The following is a 17,431-nucleotide window of genomic DNA, read 5'->3' as shown; positions in this document are numbered from 1 at the left end:
GATAGGACTTCCAAATTCTCATACCTTGCCAAGAGTTTATTTTATAGTTATTTATTTATTTTATTTGTCATTTAAATTACTTGTTCCTTACTTTCAAAACCCCTAATTTACAAAACTCATAACCAATAATAAAGAACACCTCCCTGCAGTTCCTTGAGAAGACGACCCGAGGTTTAAATACTTCGGTTATCAATTTTAAAGGGGTTTGTTACTTGTGACAACCAAAACGTTTGTGATAAAGAACTTTTGTTGGTTTAGAAGCTATACCTACAACGAGGATTTATTCTGCGAATTTCTAGGCCACGCAAAAGTTCTCTCTTCATATATCCATTTCTTGATGTTATTAGCGATGGACCCCAAATACCTGCAAAAACTAATTTTAAAGGTGATGTATAAACAATGTCAGTATAGAAAAATGCAAGCTATGAATTTTTGCAACCGAACAAATTTCACAAACATGATCAGGATTGATATTAGAAGAGATGAAAATAGAACATCGTTTAAGCGTTGTCTCAACAGTGTTTATTGCATAGTGGCTTAATCGTTTATGCCATAAGTCAATAGTAGGTGTCTTATTATAACTATAAGCTATAGTGCTACATCCATAACCATTTTGAAGGTCAGAATTATTTGGTTTAAAGACAAAATGATTAGGAAATCTATAGACAAAACTAATGTGATGCTTATTTGTACTTGATATAGCACATAGATCAGAATGTATTGTAGAAATCGGTTTTGGCACATAGAGATGATCAAAAGTATAGATTCCATTTTTAACTACGCCTTGGAAAAGATGCTCCCGAGTAGCTTGATCACGAATGACAACAAAATCAGGCCAAATTCAAAGAAAACTCGATTATCGGCAGCAAATTTTAAAACACTCATGAGATTATGTGTAATTTCAAGAACTAGTAACAAATTATTCAAATGAAATACAATCTTTTTAGAAAGATCCGTTATAATAGAACAATCTTTACCAGTGATACTAATACCTGTGCCATTTTCCACAAACAATTGATCTGAACTTGCTTGACTTGAGCATGAAGTTAACAAATTAAAGAGTCATGAGTTGTATGGTGGTGATAAACCACTATTTTATGGTTTATATTGTGTTTAGTTGTGTGGTTTTGTCATGATCCTTGCCCACTTATTCATCAATTTAGCATGCATTTAGATTTCCTTCCTAAATTCAGTACATGTTTGAAAATTGCTTCCTAGAGACTTTAATTATTTACTTTTAATTCTCCTTTATTCCATTCGATACCGTGATCTGTGTGTCAAGTGTTTCAGGCCTTATAGGGCATGAATGAGATGGAGATTTGAGAGGAAGCTAGCAAAAATGGAAGGAACACAAGAATTTGAAAAGATAACCAGCGAGAAGTGACGCGGTCGCATGGCTCACGCGATCGCGCGAAGGAGCGCAAATCGCAGCTACGCGGCCACATGGCTTGCGCAGCCGCGTGGATTGGAAAGCGCAAGCGACGCGGTAGCATGGACGACGCGAACGCGTGGAGAGGAAAAAGCGCAAGCGACGCGTCCGCATGGATGACGCGATCGCGTGACATGTGCGATCTGCATAATCTGCAGAATTCGATGGGGGCGATTTTGGACCTTATTTCGGCCCAGTTTTCGGCCTAGAACAGCTGACTAGAGTCAGAGAATATGCAGAAACAACACACACATTCATTCAGTAGTTTTAGATCTAGTTTTTTCACTCTCTTAGGTTTTTCTCTCTAGTTTTTAGGATTTTAATTTTTCAATTGATCTTAGCATTGGAACATTGAGAAGAGTTATTTCCTCATCAAGACTTCATCATTCTAGTTTGTTCTCTTAACTTAGTTTTATTCTTCCATGTTCTTTGTTATGTTCAATTTTGTCATTCAGATATTTTTATGATTAATGAATGCAAGGATTATTTCTCTTTAATTCAAATTCAATTCCAATAATCATGTCTTCTTTTAATTCCCTTTTATGTGCCATGGATTCTTTATTTACAATGCGTGAGTAGTTTCATTACTTGATAGGGAGTTGATTAAAAGGAACTCTTGAGTTGGAAGGATCGAAGGAGAAATTTATAGTTGGGTTAAATGTTGGATTGCTATCCTGTCACCAACGCCAATCCCTTTACAGATTTTCGGTGAGTTAAAAACTATACTCGCAACGTAACCATTTTAATAAATTTTTAATTCACCAGCTTCTGCTTCCCATCAATTTTTGGCGCCGTTGCCGGGGAGTTGCAATAGAGTGCTAATTTTATTAATTAGAATTTATTTATTTGCATTTTATTTAATTTTGCTACTATGAGCTGCATGTTTCTTCCGTCAAATGACACGTTCACTTCCTGATCCGCGCTTGCTAATATTCGATCCTAAAATTGAAAGAACAATTTCACGAATAAGGCGAGAACAGCGTAGGTTAGCCCGCTCTGAAGGCGGATCTGAAAGTGAATTTGAGGAAGAAATCAGCCCCCGTTCTACTGATTCAGTTGTTTTACGCGTAGAAAACATGGCAGCTAGAAGAGTTACCATTCAGGAGGAAGGAGCTCCTGATTTTACAATACAACCGTTTCAAGCGCATCATCCAGTGGTAGCTACCGATTTTGAAATAAAGACCGCACTGCTGAATTTGATGCCCAAGTTTCATGGCCTACCTGCTCAAGAGCCTATCAAGCACTTGAGAGATTTCCAGGCAGCCTGTTCTACTGTCAGGCGTGATGGCATTGATGAAACTTCAATTTTGCTGAAAGCTTTTCCGTTCTCTCTTGAGGGAAAAGCAAGAGAGTGGTACTACACTCAACCTCTAGCAAATGTATCCAACTGGGATACACTCAGAAAGGAGTTTCTGGAGAAATTCTTTCCATCTGAAGTTACTGATAAACTGAGGAAGGATATCTCTACAATTGTTCAGGATGACAATGAGACTCTCTTTGAATACTGGGAGCACTTCAATAATCTTCTGGAAGCATGCCCCTACCACATGATTGACAAGATCGTGCTACTCAGCTATATCACACAAGGTATGAGGCCCCAAGATAAGACCACATTGGAAAGTGCCAGCAATGGGTCTATGAATAAGTACAAGACCACTGATGAAGCTTGGCAATTGATCAGTGATTTAGCTGAATCTACTCGAAACCACAGACAGAAGCAAGGTCATTCAAAAGCCATTGCAGAAGTATCTTCTGGCATAGAGACTGCTGCTCTAAATCGAAGCATCTGTGAGATGACCAACCTGCTGAAGCAAATGCAGTTAAATTAACAAGCTCAGCAAACTCAACCGCAGCAAAACCAACAACTAGTCCCACAAAGAATTTGCAGAATTTGTGCTGATTATAGCCATTACACTGATGAATGCCCGCAGCTCCAACAAGAAGACAACATGGTGGCATCCACTCACAACTTCTATGACCGCCCCAACCAAGGGTATAATCAAAGTGGAAATAATAACCATGGATGGCAGGACAATTCAAACCAGAATTGGAGGGACAACAATAATAGGGGAGGCAGAGATAATCAGGGAAATCAGAGGTGGAATAATAACAACAACAAGCAGCAAAATCAACCTTACCGAGCACCTCACCTGAGGCAAAACCAAGGACCACCGAACAATCAGCAGCAAACCTCTCAGTTTACACATTCTTCTGTATCTTCTAATGAAGATTTATTACAAGCTTTTGAGAAAAGACAACTGGCCATGGAAAATACCATCGTGAACAATATTAACGCCAGTCTGAATGGTTTCACCTCTACTCTACAAGCTTTATTGACACAACTTGGTTCAGCACAAAATTCCAGTAACCAACCTTCAAGCACCACTGGAATTCCCTCTCAACCATTACCCAATCCGAAGGGAGGCATTAATGCCATCACCTTGAGGTCTGGAACCACACTGCAGGAGAGGAATCAGGAGGAACCAAGCTCACCAGAATACGCCTCAGCTGAAGAGGTGGTGGAAATCGAAGATGTTGAAGAGGAAGAGGATATACAGGACATGGCTGAAGAAGAGATAGCTCAACCACAGGAAGAAGCACCAAAAGGCACAGGCACCACAGAAAACACTACTCCCATTCCATTCCCACAACTTGCAAGGAAGCCCAAGAAGCAGCTGGAACCTGATCCTAAAATGGTAGAAATATTCAAAAAGGTTGAGGTAACTGTTCCCCTTTTTGATGTTATTCAGCAGGTACCTAAATATGCAAAGTTTCTAAAAGACTTATGTATCCATAAAGACAAAATTAATGAATTAGAAACTATTCCTTTAGGTAGTTCTATATTTGCTTTAATGGGAAGATTACCTGAAAAATATAGTGATCCAGGTCCTTGCATAGTTAGTTGTACTATTGGTGGTGTAGTAATTTATGATTGCATGTGTGATTTAGGAGCATGTGTCAGTATAATGCCTTTGTCTATATATGATGTTTTAAGGCTCCCTCCCTTAAAAAGGTCGGCAGCTCATTTTGTGTTAGCAGATAAAAGCATTATTACAGTGGCTGGAGTTGCTGAAGATGTTTAGGTGAACATTAAAGGGCTCACATTTCCCACTGATTTTTATATCTTGGAGATGCCACATAATGATTTAGATAAGCCATCATCAATCCTACTTGGAAGACCATTCCTGAAGACATCAAAATTCAAATTGGATGCTTTTTCAGGAACATACTCCTTTGAAATAGATGGCCGTATAGTGATCTTCAATCTGAATGGAGTCATTGACAACCCCCAGAAGATCGTTCTATCTTCCAGTGTGATGTCATAGACGAAAGTGTGGCTGAAGTTCAAAAAGAAGAGTTTGAAGAGAGGCACACTGGACAAGATCCAAGTGTGGGGACCCTCTTAACTGACAATGGGGACACTTCGCCATTTTCGCAAGCCCCAGACAATCCAGAGCCTACCCATGATCAAAAGTTAGGATTGAAACCTCTCCCTCCACATCTCAAATATGCTTACCTTGAGGATGAGCAGAAGCTTCCAGTTATTATTGCAAGAGAACTGACTTCTCAACAAGAAGAGCAGTTACTTGATGTGCTGAGGAAGCATAAGAAAGCAATTGGGTGGAGTTTGGCAGATATAGTGGGAATCGACCCTCAAGTATGCGAGCACAGAATATTTTTAGAAGAGGGAGCAAGACCTGTCCGTCAACCCCAGAGAAGATTGAATCCCACCATCTTGGAAGTTGTCAAAAAGGAAGTGACCAAATTATTGGAAGCCGGTATCATATATCCCATTTCAGACAGTGAATGGGTAAGCCCAGTACAAGTGGTGCCCAAGAAGTCCGGAGTCACTACCGTGAAGAATGAGCATAGAGAGCTCATAGCAACTAGAGTTCAGAATGCTTAGAGAGTCTGCATTGATTACAGGCGTCTCAACCAAGATACCCGTAAGGATCACTACCCACTTCCATTCATTGATCAAATGCTGGATCGCCTGTCAGGTAAATCACATTATTGCTTTCTAGATGGGGTGAAGGAAGTCCGTTCGTTCTTTGGCCATGCAGGTTTCTACAGGAGATTTATTAAAGACTTTAGTAAGGTGGCACTTCCCTTATCCAGATTACTGCAGAAGGACATTGAGTTCGAGTTCAGTGAAGATTGCAAACAAGCATTTGATAAGCTGAAGACTGCTCTAACTCAAGCCGCAATTGTGAGAGGACCCGACTGGAGCCAGCCGTTTGAAATCATGTGCGATGCTTCCAACCATACAGTAGGAGCAGCGCTGGCTCAGCGTGAAGGTAAGGATCCTTTTGTTATTGCCTATGCGTCTAAGACTTTAGACACTGCCCAGTCCAATTATACTACTACTGAGAAAGAGCTACTTGCTATTGTTTTCACTCTGGATAAATTCCGAGCTTATTTACTTGGTACTAGAGTAGTAGTGTATTCGGACCATGCAGCTCTAAAGTATTTATTAGCTAAAAAGGAATCCAAACTAAGACTTATACGTTGGATACTGCTGTTACAAGAATTTGATTTAGAAATAAAGGATAGGAGTGGTAATCAAAATTTAGTAGCGGACCACTTAAGTCGCCTTGAACATATTAAGGATGATTCTACTCCTATAGATGATAATTTTCCTTTTGACAACCTGCAAGCAGTATTTGAGGTAGTCCCTTGGTACGCACCTGTTGTTAATTATTTAGTTAGCCGCACATTTCCTCCACATTTCTCTAAACATCAAAGAGACAAGCTGAAAAGCGAGTCTAAATATTATATATGGGATCACCCATATTTATGGAGATGTGGCACTGACCAGATAATTAGACGATGTGTACCTCAATCAGAATTCCAGTCCATTTTAGAGGCCTGTCACTCATCTGAGAGTGGAGGACACTTTGGCCCTGAAAGAACAGCTAGAAAGATCTTGGACTGCGGATTCTGGTGGCCTACTCTTTTTAGAGATGCTGCTGAGTTTTGTAAATCTTGTCACCCATGCCAGAAATTTGGTAACATATCCAAGAGGGATGAGATGCCTCAACAATATATGCTTTTTTGTGAAATTTTTTATGTCTGGGGCATTGACTTCATGGGTCCATTTCCGAATTCTAGTGGATATTTTTATATATTTTTAGCTGTGGATTATGTTTCCAAATGGGTGGAAGCAATTCCTACCCGCACTGATGATGCTAACACTGTTGTTTCCTTTGTGAGAAACCATATTATATGCCGCTTTGGATCACCACGAGCGATCGTGAGCGATCAAGGCACCCATTTTTGTAACAGGAGACTAACAGGATTGATGAAGAAGCATGGGATAATCCATAAAGTTGCAACAGCTTACCACCCCAAACTAATGGGCAAGCCGAGGTGTCAAACAGAGAAATTAAGCGTATCTTGCAGAAGATAGTGAAGCCTCATAGAAAAGACTGGAGCACCAGACTACAAGATGCACTGTGGGCATATAGAACAGCATACAAGACACCCATTGGGATGAGTCCCTTTCGCTTAGTTTACGGAAAAGCTTGCCATCTTCCAGTTGAAATCGAACACAGAGCCTTCTGGGTAGTTAAAGAGTGCAACATGGAAATTGAGAAAGCCGAAACTGAAAGAAAGTTGCAACTACAGGAACTGGAGAACCTTCGCCTAGAAGCTTATGAGAACTCCAGAATATACAAGGAAAAGATGAAAGCTGTGCATGATCAAAACATCAAGAAGAGAGAGTTCTAACCTGGAGATTTTGTTCTCCTTTACAAATCTCGACTGAGGCTCATGCCCGGTAAGTTGAGATCAAAATGGGAAGGTCCATATAGAATAGAGAAGACTGAACCGTACGGAGTCTATCACCTAAGCCATCCTTCAAGTTCTGAACTTATTAAGGTTAATGGACACCGCCTAAAGCTGTACCATGGTGAGAAGGTGCAGAAAAATAAGGAGCTTGAGATCTTCCACTTGGAAGATCCCCACATAGCAGCAGATTGAACTAGTGGAGCGTCCAACTTACAGATGTAAAAGCAAAGTGCTTGGTGGGAGACAACCCACCGCGGTATGATCGTTCCTTTCTTCACTTTTAGTTTTTCTTCTTTAATAACTCTTCTCTTTATTAGTGCTTCCGTGCTCTTTCAATTACATGTATTTACATTTCTCTAAAAAAAAAAAAATTTCTCCGAACGACGCGATCGCACCAGCAACGCGTCCACGTGGCAGAAGGAGTAAAGAAAAATAAAAATGAACAGAAAGTTACGCAGGAGGAGCGCTGGAGTCGTGCCAATGGCACAAATTACTCCACGTGACCGCGTCGCATGGAAATCATGGCCTCCCACGCGACCGCGTGCCTCACGCGGCCGCGTGCCTTGCATTTTCGACGTAAAAGGGTGCACTATGCTATATTGTGCGAGAGTGGTGCTGGATTGGTGCTGGAAGCACAATCCTCGTCACGCGACCGCATCGCCGACGCGGCCGCGTCCCCCATTTTATAACACACACTCATGCGATCGCGTGACCCACGCGATCGCGTCACCCAATTTTGGCAATTAAAATGAATCAAACAGAGAGTTGTGCTGGAGCGAGGCTGCACTCGCGCCAGCAGCGCAACATAGGTCACGCGACCGCGGGACAGACGCGATCGCGTCCCCTTCCCTGACGCGTCCCCATGCGAACGCGTGCCCCAGGCGGCAGCGTCGCATGCGCCGCACAGCTAAACCCCAATTGCCAAATTATCTTATCTTTCTTTCCTCCAAATCCTAATTTTTCTTTTCCCTCCTTCTTTCTTCTTTCCCCCTTCTCCTTTCTATCTCACTCTCTCTCTCTCTCTCTCTCTCCTCCATTAACAAGGTTTTACCTTCTTCTTCCTTCTTCTCTTTTCTATCATTCTTATTATATTATGTATATATTATTATTTTCTTTTTCTTTTCTTTTTCTTTTCAAACTTTTACTTTCTTTATTCTTCTTTTCCCTTTTTACATGGTGTTAGAAATTTTTTTGAGTCATTATCCCTCACCATATGCTTGTGACTTGTTACAATTTATTTGACAATTATTATTATTTTTTTTTTTAGGGGATTGCTTGCACGTTCAATTTCATACTTTTTACATCTTGTTTAACATGCATGCTATGTGTTTGTGAAAAAGCCCATGTGGCATTATGCACTTCTCTATGTTCCTATACTATTCAATGCTTGCTTTTCACAACTTTCCCCTATTATTTTATTAATTGAACTCAATTGTCAATACAAACGTGATGGTTTGTTACAAAGTAATGCTTGGTCTATGCTACTCATGCCCTTTGCCAGCATGCCAATAAACACCTTGCATTCACTTGTCTTTTTATGCACTAGCTATTTCCCATTGATGGCTTTTCATATGTACTCGAGAGCATGTGTTAATGTCATCTACATTTTACTGTGCATCATTCACCCTCTTTTCCGTTTCCTTCCTTGCTGTATCTCTCTTTGCATTTAATTTTCTTTCTCTTCCCTTCTTTCAGGATAGCCACCAAGAAAGGAAAAGAGAAAGCAACTTCCAGACCACCAGCAAGAAGAGGAACTAAAAGAGCATTAGTGGCAGAGCCTTCTTCAACCGCAGTCAAGCCCTCAACAAAACGAGTCAAGAGGATAATAAAGGTTGACGAAAAAGAGAAAGCCTTTCCAGTAAAGGACGCTGCGCGATTTTCCAATTGCTACTGTGAGCAGATGTTCCCCATCCTGGCAGAAAGAAACTATAACAATGAATACCTTCTTACCCTCCTGCCCAATATTGCCACCTTTGTTGAGCCGCAAATTGAGCGAAGACAATGGGGTTTCCTACGGAAACAGCCAAGGCAGGTCAATCTTTCTTGGGTAGTTGAGTTCTACTCCAACTTCTACATGCCGACCCTGCAGTCTGTTTATGTCCGGCAGAAGCAAGTCCCCATCACAGAAGAAGCCATTCAGCAAGTTCTGAGTCTTCCCCCTATTCCTGCAGGAATGGACGCTTTTCAAGAAGCCACCCTTCAGCGCCAGAGATACCAATTTGACTGGGACTTCGTTTTCGGAGTCATCGCTTTACCTGGCAGCCGTTGGATCTACGGATACCACCGTTCCCGCCCTAAGGGAATCTTGGCTTCCGTACTTACCTTGGAGGCTCGCGTATGGGCACAGATCATGTCCCATTACGTCTTTCCAAGCACTCACGAGTCCTCCTTCACTGCAGACATGGCTGTTCTACTATGGTGCATCCTTACAGACCAACCTCTGAATCTCTCAAGACATATCCGGCATGCTATGGAACACGTACAAATCGCGGGCAACCTACCTTTTCCTGCCCTGGTCTCAGATCTTGTCTCAGCAGCCGGAGTCTCTTACAGAGCTGGGAACACCAAAGCCATGCTTCCACGGGAGGATCAATATGTCCCTCACGGGAAATACCTCAGACTTTCAGCAGCCACTACAAGCCAGCCTACTGAGCCAGTTGAAGATATTCCTTCTTCAACACCACAAGCATCTACAACCGAGAAATTGCTCCAGCAGATACTTGAAAAATTGGATCGGCATGAACTGAAAGCTAAGATGAGAGAGCGCCGTAACGAGCGCCGATTCAAACACCTCAAGGAGCTACTCAAGGGACGCTTCAGAGACTCAGACACCCCGGACTCCACTTCTTTTACCAGTACCAGGAGCCATGATGATCCCGACTGTGGAGATACTGCCACTAGCCCACCCCTGTTCCTGACAGATGGCACCGAGGACGGTGCAAAGCCTTAAGTGTGGGGAGGTCGGTCAGTACCTGACTTCCGGAGGTAAATTCTCTTCTCTGGCACCAATAATTATGATATTTTAGTTAGATTTTCTTTCTTTTATAGAATAGAATAAACTGCATAGGTTAGAATAGTTGCATGCATGTTCTACTTGATTTAAAAGACAATAAGTTTCTTTTAAAAATCTATCTTTGGAACAAAATTTCACTAATTTTTCAAAATTTTTATGATAAATCTTCTTGAGTTGTATTTGGAACATGATGTTTGAGCTAAAGAACACACAACCTGTGAAAGATTTGAGCCTTTATGTATGGTTACATTATTTAACCATAATCATTTTATTCTTGTGTGTTTACTTCTCTATGATTGTAATCTATATTTTGTTTTATCTTATATGTCCAATATTTATTATATTTACATGTTTGCACATGATTGAGGCCATCATTTGTTTACACTCACTTATCCAAATCAAGCCTACCCTTTTCAATTACCCTTGTTAACCACTTTGAGCCTTTGAAACCCCATTTGTTCTATATTTTACCACATTACTAACCTTAAGCTGAAAAACAATTATATATCCCAAATTGAATCTTTGGTTAGCTTAAGATAGAATTGTGTGTGCTAGTTAAGTATGGGAAATTGTGGGAACAAAAGTTGTTGAGGGAATGTGTCATGAAAATTTAAAGGGAATTTGGATACCTACTCATGTGAAGATATGAGAATGAAAAATCTATGTGCATTGATAAGCTTTATTTATTAAAAAAAAATCAATAAATAAGGGGACAAAATTAACCCAATGTTAAATTCAGAATTCAAAGATCAATGCACATATGATAGAATTAAAATACAAAGTTGAAACATGAGTATGGGTTGAAAAAGGGAATTATGGGTAGCTAAGCATGAATTTAAAAGTATATAGAATATATGTATATTAGGTGAGAGCTTAGGTTAATTAAAGATTCAATTTATAAAGCTCACTTAGCCATATGTATATCCTTACTTGCACCTTGGCCCCATTACAACCCTGAAAAGACCTCATGATGTTTGCATTGGTATATTAATTGTTGTTGATTGGTTAAGAGAAAAACAAAAGTTAGAAAACATGACTAGAAAAGAATTGAGTGATTACCCTATACACTAGAGATTAGAGCGTACATACATTACCAGTGAGGGTTCAATGCTTGAATTTTCATGTTTCCTGCTTTCATAAGCTATCTTCTTGCACTTTTATCAGTTTTATTGTATAATGATAGAATTAGTGGAATTTGATTTGTAACTGTTTTGAAAGGCTTATTTACTTTTGATCAAGTGGACAATAATCATCTAGTTGCATTTATTTATATAAGTAGGATTGCATTGCATTTCATGAGTTTCTGCATGTTCATACTTATTCCCTTGTCTCCTTCAATTTAGCATGAGGACATGCTAATGTTTAAGTGTGGGGTTGATAAACCCATATTTCATGAGTTCTTTTGTGCTTAATTAGAGTGATTTATACAATCCTTCACCTACTTATTCACATTAATTGCATGGTTTTACCTTTCCTTCCTTATTATGTGATGTAAATGAAAAAACATGTTTTCGAAGCTTTAAAATTAATTATTTTAATTACCTTTATTTCCATTCGATGACGTGATTAGTGTGTTGAGTAGTTTCAGATTTTCTAAGGCAGAATGACTTAAAGGATGGAAAAGGAAACATACTAAAATGGAAGGAGGAAACAAAACGGAGCTTTAAAGAAATCGGTATCCACGCAATCGCATGGACGACGCGATCGCGTGCCAAGCACGAATCAGCAGCGACGCAGCCGCATGACTGACGCGACCGCGCGCCTCAAGCAGAAAACACATGACGCGGTCGCATGACTGACGCGACCGCGTGGCAAGGAAAAGCTCCGAATGACGCGACCGCGTGACCCACGTGGACGCGTGACAGAGGCCACGCACCAGAAATTACAGAATACGCCCCCAGTGAATTCTGAAGCCCTTTTTAGCCCAGATCCAAGTACAGACAGCATAGACCAGAGGTTATAAAGTGTGGGAATGTACCCATTCAAAGGGAGCTCGCATATTTTCACCTTTCAATGATTTAGATTTAGTTGAGAGGGAGATCTTCTCTCTCTCTCTTTTAGGATTTAGGATTTCTTCTTGTTTTAAGAGTAACTCTGGATCCAGGTTTAATGTTCTTTTAGTATTACTTCTATTTATTTATTCCAACATTTGAATTGATTATTATTATAAATTGATCTAAGAATTATTCCATGTTACAGATTTCTAATTGAATTAATGATAATTTGAGGTATTTTCAGTTTATGATTGTTCTCTTGATTTAAGTTGCCATTGCTTCCCATCTAAGGACACTTTTATTAATTCAGCAATTTACTTTTTCCCCTTTTGGTTTTGATTAAGAATTCAGTAACTCAACAGTTATTAAACTCAACATAATTGATAATTGTTACCTTGCTAATTGAGTTGAACTTAAATAATCCCAACCTTTTCTTAGGAATTAATTAGGATTCAAAGGTCAATTTAATTAGTCCCTTGACTTTCCTTTGCTCTGGTAAAGGTTGACCAAGTGGAATTAAGATACAACTTTCATTATTGTTGAGAAGGATAACTAAGTTGGACTTCTAATTTCCCCTATCTTGCCAAAAGTTATTTTACAGTTATTATTTATTTTTACTTGCCATTTAATTCACTCGTCATTTAAATTACTTGCTTCTCACCGTCTAAACCCCGATTACAACCTTTATAGCCAATAATAAGAACACACTTCCTCACAGTTCCTTGAGAAGACGACCCGAGGTTTGAATACTCGGTTATCAATTTCAAAGGGGTTTGTTACTTGTGACACCCAACACGTTTGTAAGAAATGTTGATTGCTTGGTTTAGTAACTATACTCACAACGAGAGTTTTTATAACCTCTAAACCATCAATCTTCCGTTGCTCTTTCAAAATGGCGCCGTTGCCTAGTAGAATCTCACCGTGGCGACCAAACGTCCTCCGTGATCCATGCAATTGAGCACGATACCAATCCGTGTACTTCGAGGTGAAGTGTGGAACCTTATTGAACCTGGTGCACCAGCTCTGAATACGAGCCATTTACCTCTTACTCTTAAAGCTGCAAAGAGCTCTAAGCTGGCCATCTGTTTCAAGCAAACCATATTCAAGTGAATAAGTAAAATTATAAGTTAAGGATTGTACCCACTTGAAGCTTGTATTGGGTGGCAATGGCCTTGGGATAGGTGTTTTTGGTGGTTCTGCGAGTTCCGTTTCCTTGTGCTCTTCTGTGAATTCTTCCACTTCCTTGCAAAGATCTTCAATTGTATCTGTATCTTGGTCAAAGTCTTCTATGTCTTCCTCATCACTTGAGTCATAGATTGGAGGTTGAGAGAAATCTACCTCCGCATCATCTTCATATTCACTTGGGGAAGATTCTTCGATCTCAGAGAATTCACTTGCGGACGCAAGTTCATTACTAGGAGAACTAGACTTGTGACTATCATCATCAAGGAAATTTGCTTCTTGGATCATTCTGTCTGATTCTTCGTAAACGACTTGCCTTGGAGATTGTACGGTATCCTCCTTAGCATTAACTGTGGCATCTCGGACGGAGTTTTCCTTAATTCTGTATTCCCAAGGAAGTTCAGCATCGCCTAGATCTTCAACCAATTCTTCTTCTTGAACAATGACAGCTTCTTCCACTTGTTCTAGTACGAATTCATTTTCTGTCTTGTCCACTGGAGTCTCTAGTATTTCTTTCATGCTACGCTCTTCATTGGGCTGTCCACATGGAGCTGTTGTTGATCCTTGTATACTTGAGCGCCTAGTGGCCCATTGAATTAGTGCTTGCTCCAGTTGTTGAATGGTTGTTTGAAATTTAATCATTGTTTCCTTCAGGCGATCCTTTGCTTCGCGGTTTGCCAGACTTGGACATGATACAAAGGAAAGTGGTGATGATTGGGAACGATTGGATTGGTATTAGGGTAAGGAAGGATCATATGATGGCGAATGGTGAAGAGAAGCTTGTGAGTGTGGTGGTTCGAGGTTATGTTGAAAGGATGGTTCATATGCACGGGGTGGGGCTTGTTGGTAGTTACAAGGTTGTCCACCATGTCTTACAGCTGGGTATGCACGGTAGAATGGTCTTTGTCCAGGATATCTCGGAGGGTGTTGCTGTCTAAAGGGTTGATTAGATCCTCTTGGCTCCATCCATCCTTGATTGGTCGGACCTTGATGCACATTCCTACTGTAACTTCTATTTCCTTTAACAATATTAGAACCAAACTCAAAGCGAGAGGGGGGAGAGTTCATAGTAGCAAATAAAGAGAAAAAGGAAAAACAACAATAATTAAACAAGCAAAAGAAAAATATTTACAATAACCAATAATAAGGCACACGTTAGCAGTTCCCCGACAACGGCGTAAGTATTCCCGCCTGTCACGCGGGTGACCCGGGTTCGATCCCCGGCAACGGCGCCAAAAATTGATGGGAAGCAGAAGCTGGTGAATTAAAAATTTATTAAAATGGTTACGTTGCGAGTATAGTTCTTAACTCACCGAAAATCTGCCTATCAATTTAGAAATATGTCACAGAGAGTCTAAATTAAAATTACTGGGAGTTTTAAGTCCCAGGTCGTCTCCCAACGAGTACAAACTAGAATGATGAAGTCTTGATGAGGAAATAACTCTTCTCAATGTTCCAATGCTAAGATCAATTGAAAAATTAAAATCCTAAAAACTAGAGAGAAAAACCTAAGAGAGTGAAAAAACTAGATCTAAAACTACTGAATGAATGAGTGTGTTGTTTCTGCATATTCTCTGACTCTAGTCAGTTGTTCCGGGCCGAAAACTGGGCCGAAATAAGGTCCAAAATTGCCCCCATCGAATTCTGCAGATTATGCAGATCGCACATGTCACGCGATCGCGTCATCCATGCGGACACGTCGCTTGCACTTTTTCCTCTCCACGCGTTCGCGTCGTCCACGCTACCGCGTCGCTTGCGCTTTCCAATCCGCGCGGCTGCGCAAGCCATGCGACCGCGTAGCTGCGATTTGTGCTCCTTCACGCGGTCGCGTGAGCCATGCGACCGCATCACTTCTCGCTGGTTATCTCCTCAAATTCTTGTGTTCCTTCTATTTTTGCTAGCTTCCTCTCAAATCTCCATCTCATTCATGCCCTATAAGGCCTGAAACACTTGACACACAGATCACGGCATCGAATGGAATAAAGTAGAATTAAAAGTAAATAATTAAAGTCTCTAGGAAGCAATTTTCAAACATGTACTGAATTTAGGAAGGAAATCTAAATGCATGATAAATTGATGAATAAGTGGGCAAGGATCATGACAAAATCACACAATTAAATACAATATTAACCATAAAATAGTGGTTTATCAGGTGGCTATCACCAGAATTTAGAAGCCACGCAGCTTCACTTATAGAGGAAAGGATAGAAATACATGCTCTTGGATGATGGAAGGAGAGTGGTGGTGGTGGTGGAGGTTGAGAATTGCCATATGAAATTGGACGTTGGAAATTATAGTTGTTTGTTGGTGGGGTAAAGGAAAATTCAAAGCAATGGTAGCAGCTCCAAATGACATGGCCAAATCGGTCACAAAGTTGGCATTGAGGTTTATTATTTGTGAAACCAAATATTCCTCTTTCTCTTGAGTTTCGACCCCCTGTACCTCGACATCCATAACCACCTCTAGTATCATGAAATGACATTGATGATTGAGCAAAATTAGCTATATGCATTCCTGAGTCAGATTTCTTGAATCTTTCCAGCATATTTTCATATGCTAAAAGGTAGTTTTCCACTTCTATAACACGATAGGAACCTAATTTAGACATAACAGTGCCTATGTAAACATTGTATTCCTCAGAAAGCCATCAAGAATGGCTTAGATGTGATCATCTTCAAGAACAATACCGATAGCAAAGAAAGAATCAACAATCATTCTTATTTGAGCTAAGTAGTTAAAAGCAAAAGCTATTTTCTTGGTGGATTTCAACTACGATTTCAATGATTGTACTCTTGCATTTGATGCGACTGTAAAGTAAGAATTAATTTTGCCCCAAATTTCATAGAACCAACCTGAGCCAAGGATCTTGTTTCAAAAGATTGGAGTCATAGATGCTACAATCCATGTAGAGAGAGCAAGATCCTGAAGCTTTCAGGCCTTGTAAAAGTCAGATTCAGATTGTATCTTCTTGGTTGGACCAGTGATGAATTGTTCAGGTACCTTTTTCTGCATAAAGATGATCTTCCATTCCAATGTTTTGAATGGTAAGAAGAGCTTGATAACGCCATGTGGAGTAATTATTTTCGTTCAGTTTATCAGGAATTGGGGAGAAAGGTTTCTTGTTTGATAAATCGGTGAGTGAGATCTCAATTAAAAGAGCAAACAAGAAGAAGATTCAGCTACATAGGTGTTCATACCCTGGGTCGAGTTATGCGATCCGGGTTGGACGAAGACAAGAACGACTGACCTCTTATAAGGTTGGCTGGTCACCGACCTCTTCCCAAAGAGCTCGGCCAAATCGCTATAAGGGCCTAAGCAGGCCCAAAGTAGAAGATCACAGCCCACCTGAAGGCGGCTGGCCAAAAGATAAGCGGACTCACCCATAAAAAGATAAGATAAGATAACTAACTTATCTCAAGGGAGGTCACTCCACACTACTATAAATACATTGGAGCACCCAGGTATAACTCATATTTCAATTCTACTAACAAAACCTACCTAAAGCCCATGCTAACTTAAGCATTGGAGTCTCTTGCAGGTACCACCACCCTCCGGTGACCAAGGATCGATAGCATCTCCAGATCCAGCAAGTCGGACCCAACAGCTTCGATCACACCCGAAGATCTCATCCGAGATCGACCTTCAGTTTTAGGTAACCCTCGAAACATTTGTGCCATTTCCGGGGATCCTGGAACTCATCCCACCATCATGGCAAACAATCCTGACAACGATCATAACTCTAGTTTGGAAGAAAGAATGCCGCATAAGAACACGGATGCTGCATCAAAGGAAACACCTCAATCAAAAGGAGACAAGCAAACCCCAAATACAGAGATCTTAAATGCAATCCGTGAACAGCAGGATTGTCTTAAACAGCTCGAACAACAAGTTGAACGGCAACGAGAGGCCGAGAGAGACCTCTGAAGAGAAACAAGACGGCGTCAAGAGCTGGAGGACAAGCTCCTAAAACTCGAAGCCGACCTCAAAACTAAAACCACTCGATCCAACCACGAAGATAGCTCC

General features: G+C 40.5%; 1 long non-coding RNA gene across 1 annotated transcript in view; it reads left to right on the top strand.

Moving 5' to 3' along the window:
- The window catches only part of LOC110271781, a 36,324-nt gene continuing 19,221 nt past the window's right edge, over window positions 329-17,431 (top strand). The window contains exons 1-2 of the long non-coding RNA XR_002362436.1: window positions 329-1,076; window positions 15,561-16,595. This is a non-coding gene — a long non-coding RNA (uncharacterized LOC110271781). The remainder of the gene's footprint in view (window positions 1,077-15,560; window positions 16,596-17,431) is intronic.

The sequence above is a fragment of the Arachis ipaensis genome, chromosome B01 (assembly GCF_000816755.2).
Source record: "Arachis ipaensis cultivar K30076 chromosome B01, Araip1.1, whole genome shotgun sequence".
Classification (NCBI taxonomy): domain Eukaryota; kingdom Viridiplantae; phylum Streptophyta; class Magnoliopsida; order Fabales; family Fabaceae; genus Arachis; species Arachis ipaensis.
The sequence above is the reverse complement of the archived record's forward strand: the minus strand, read 5'-3'. Positions and strand labels throughout refer to the sequence as shown.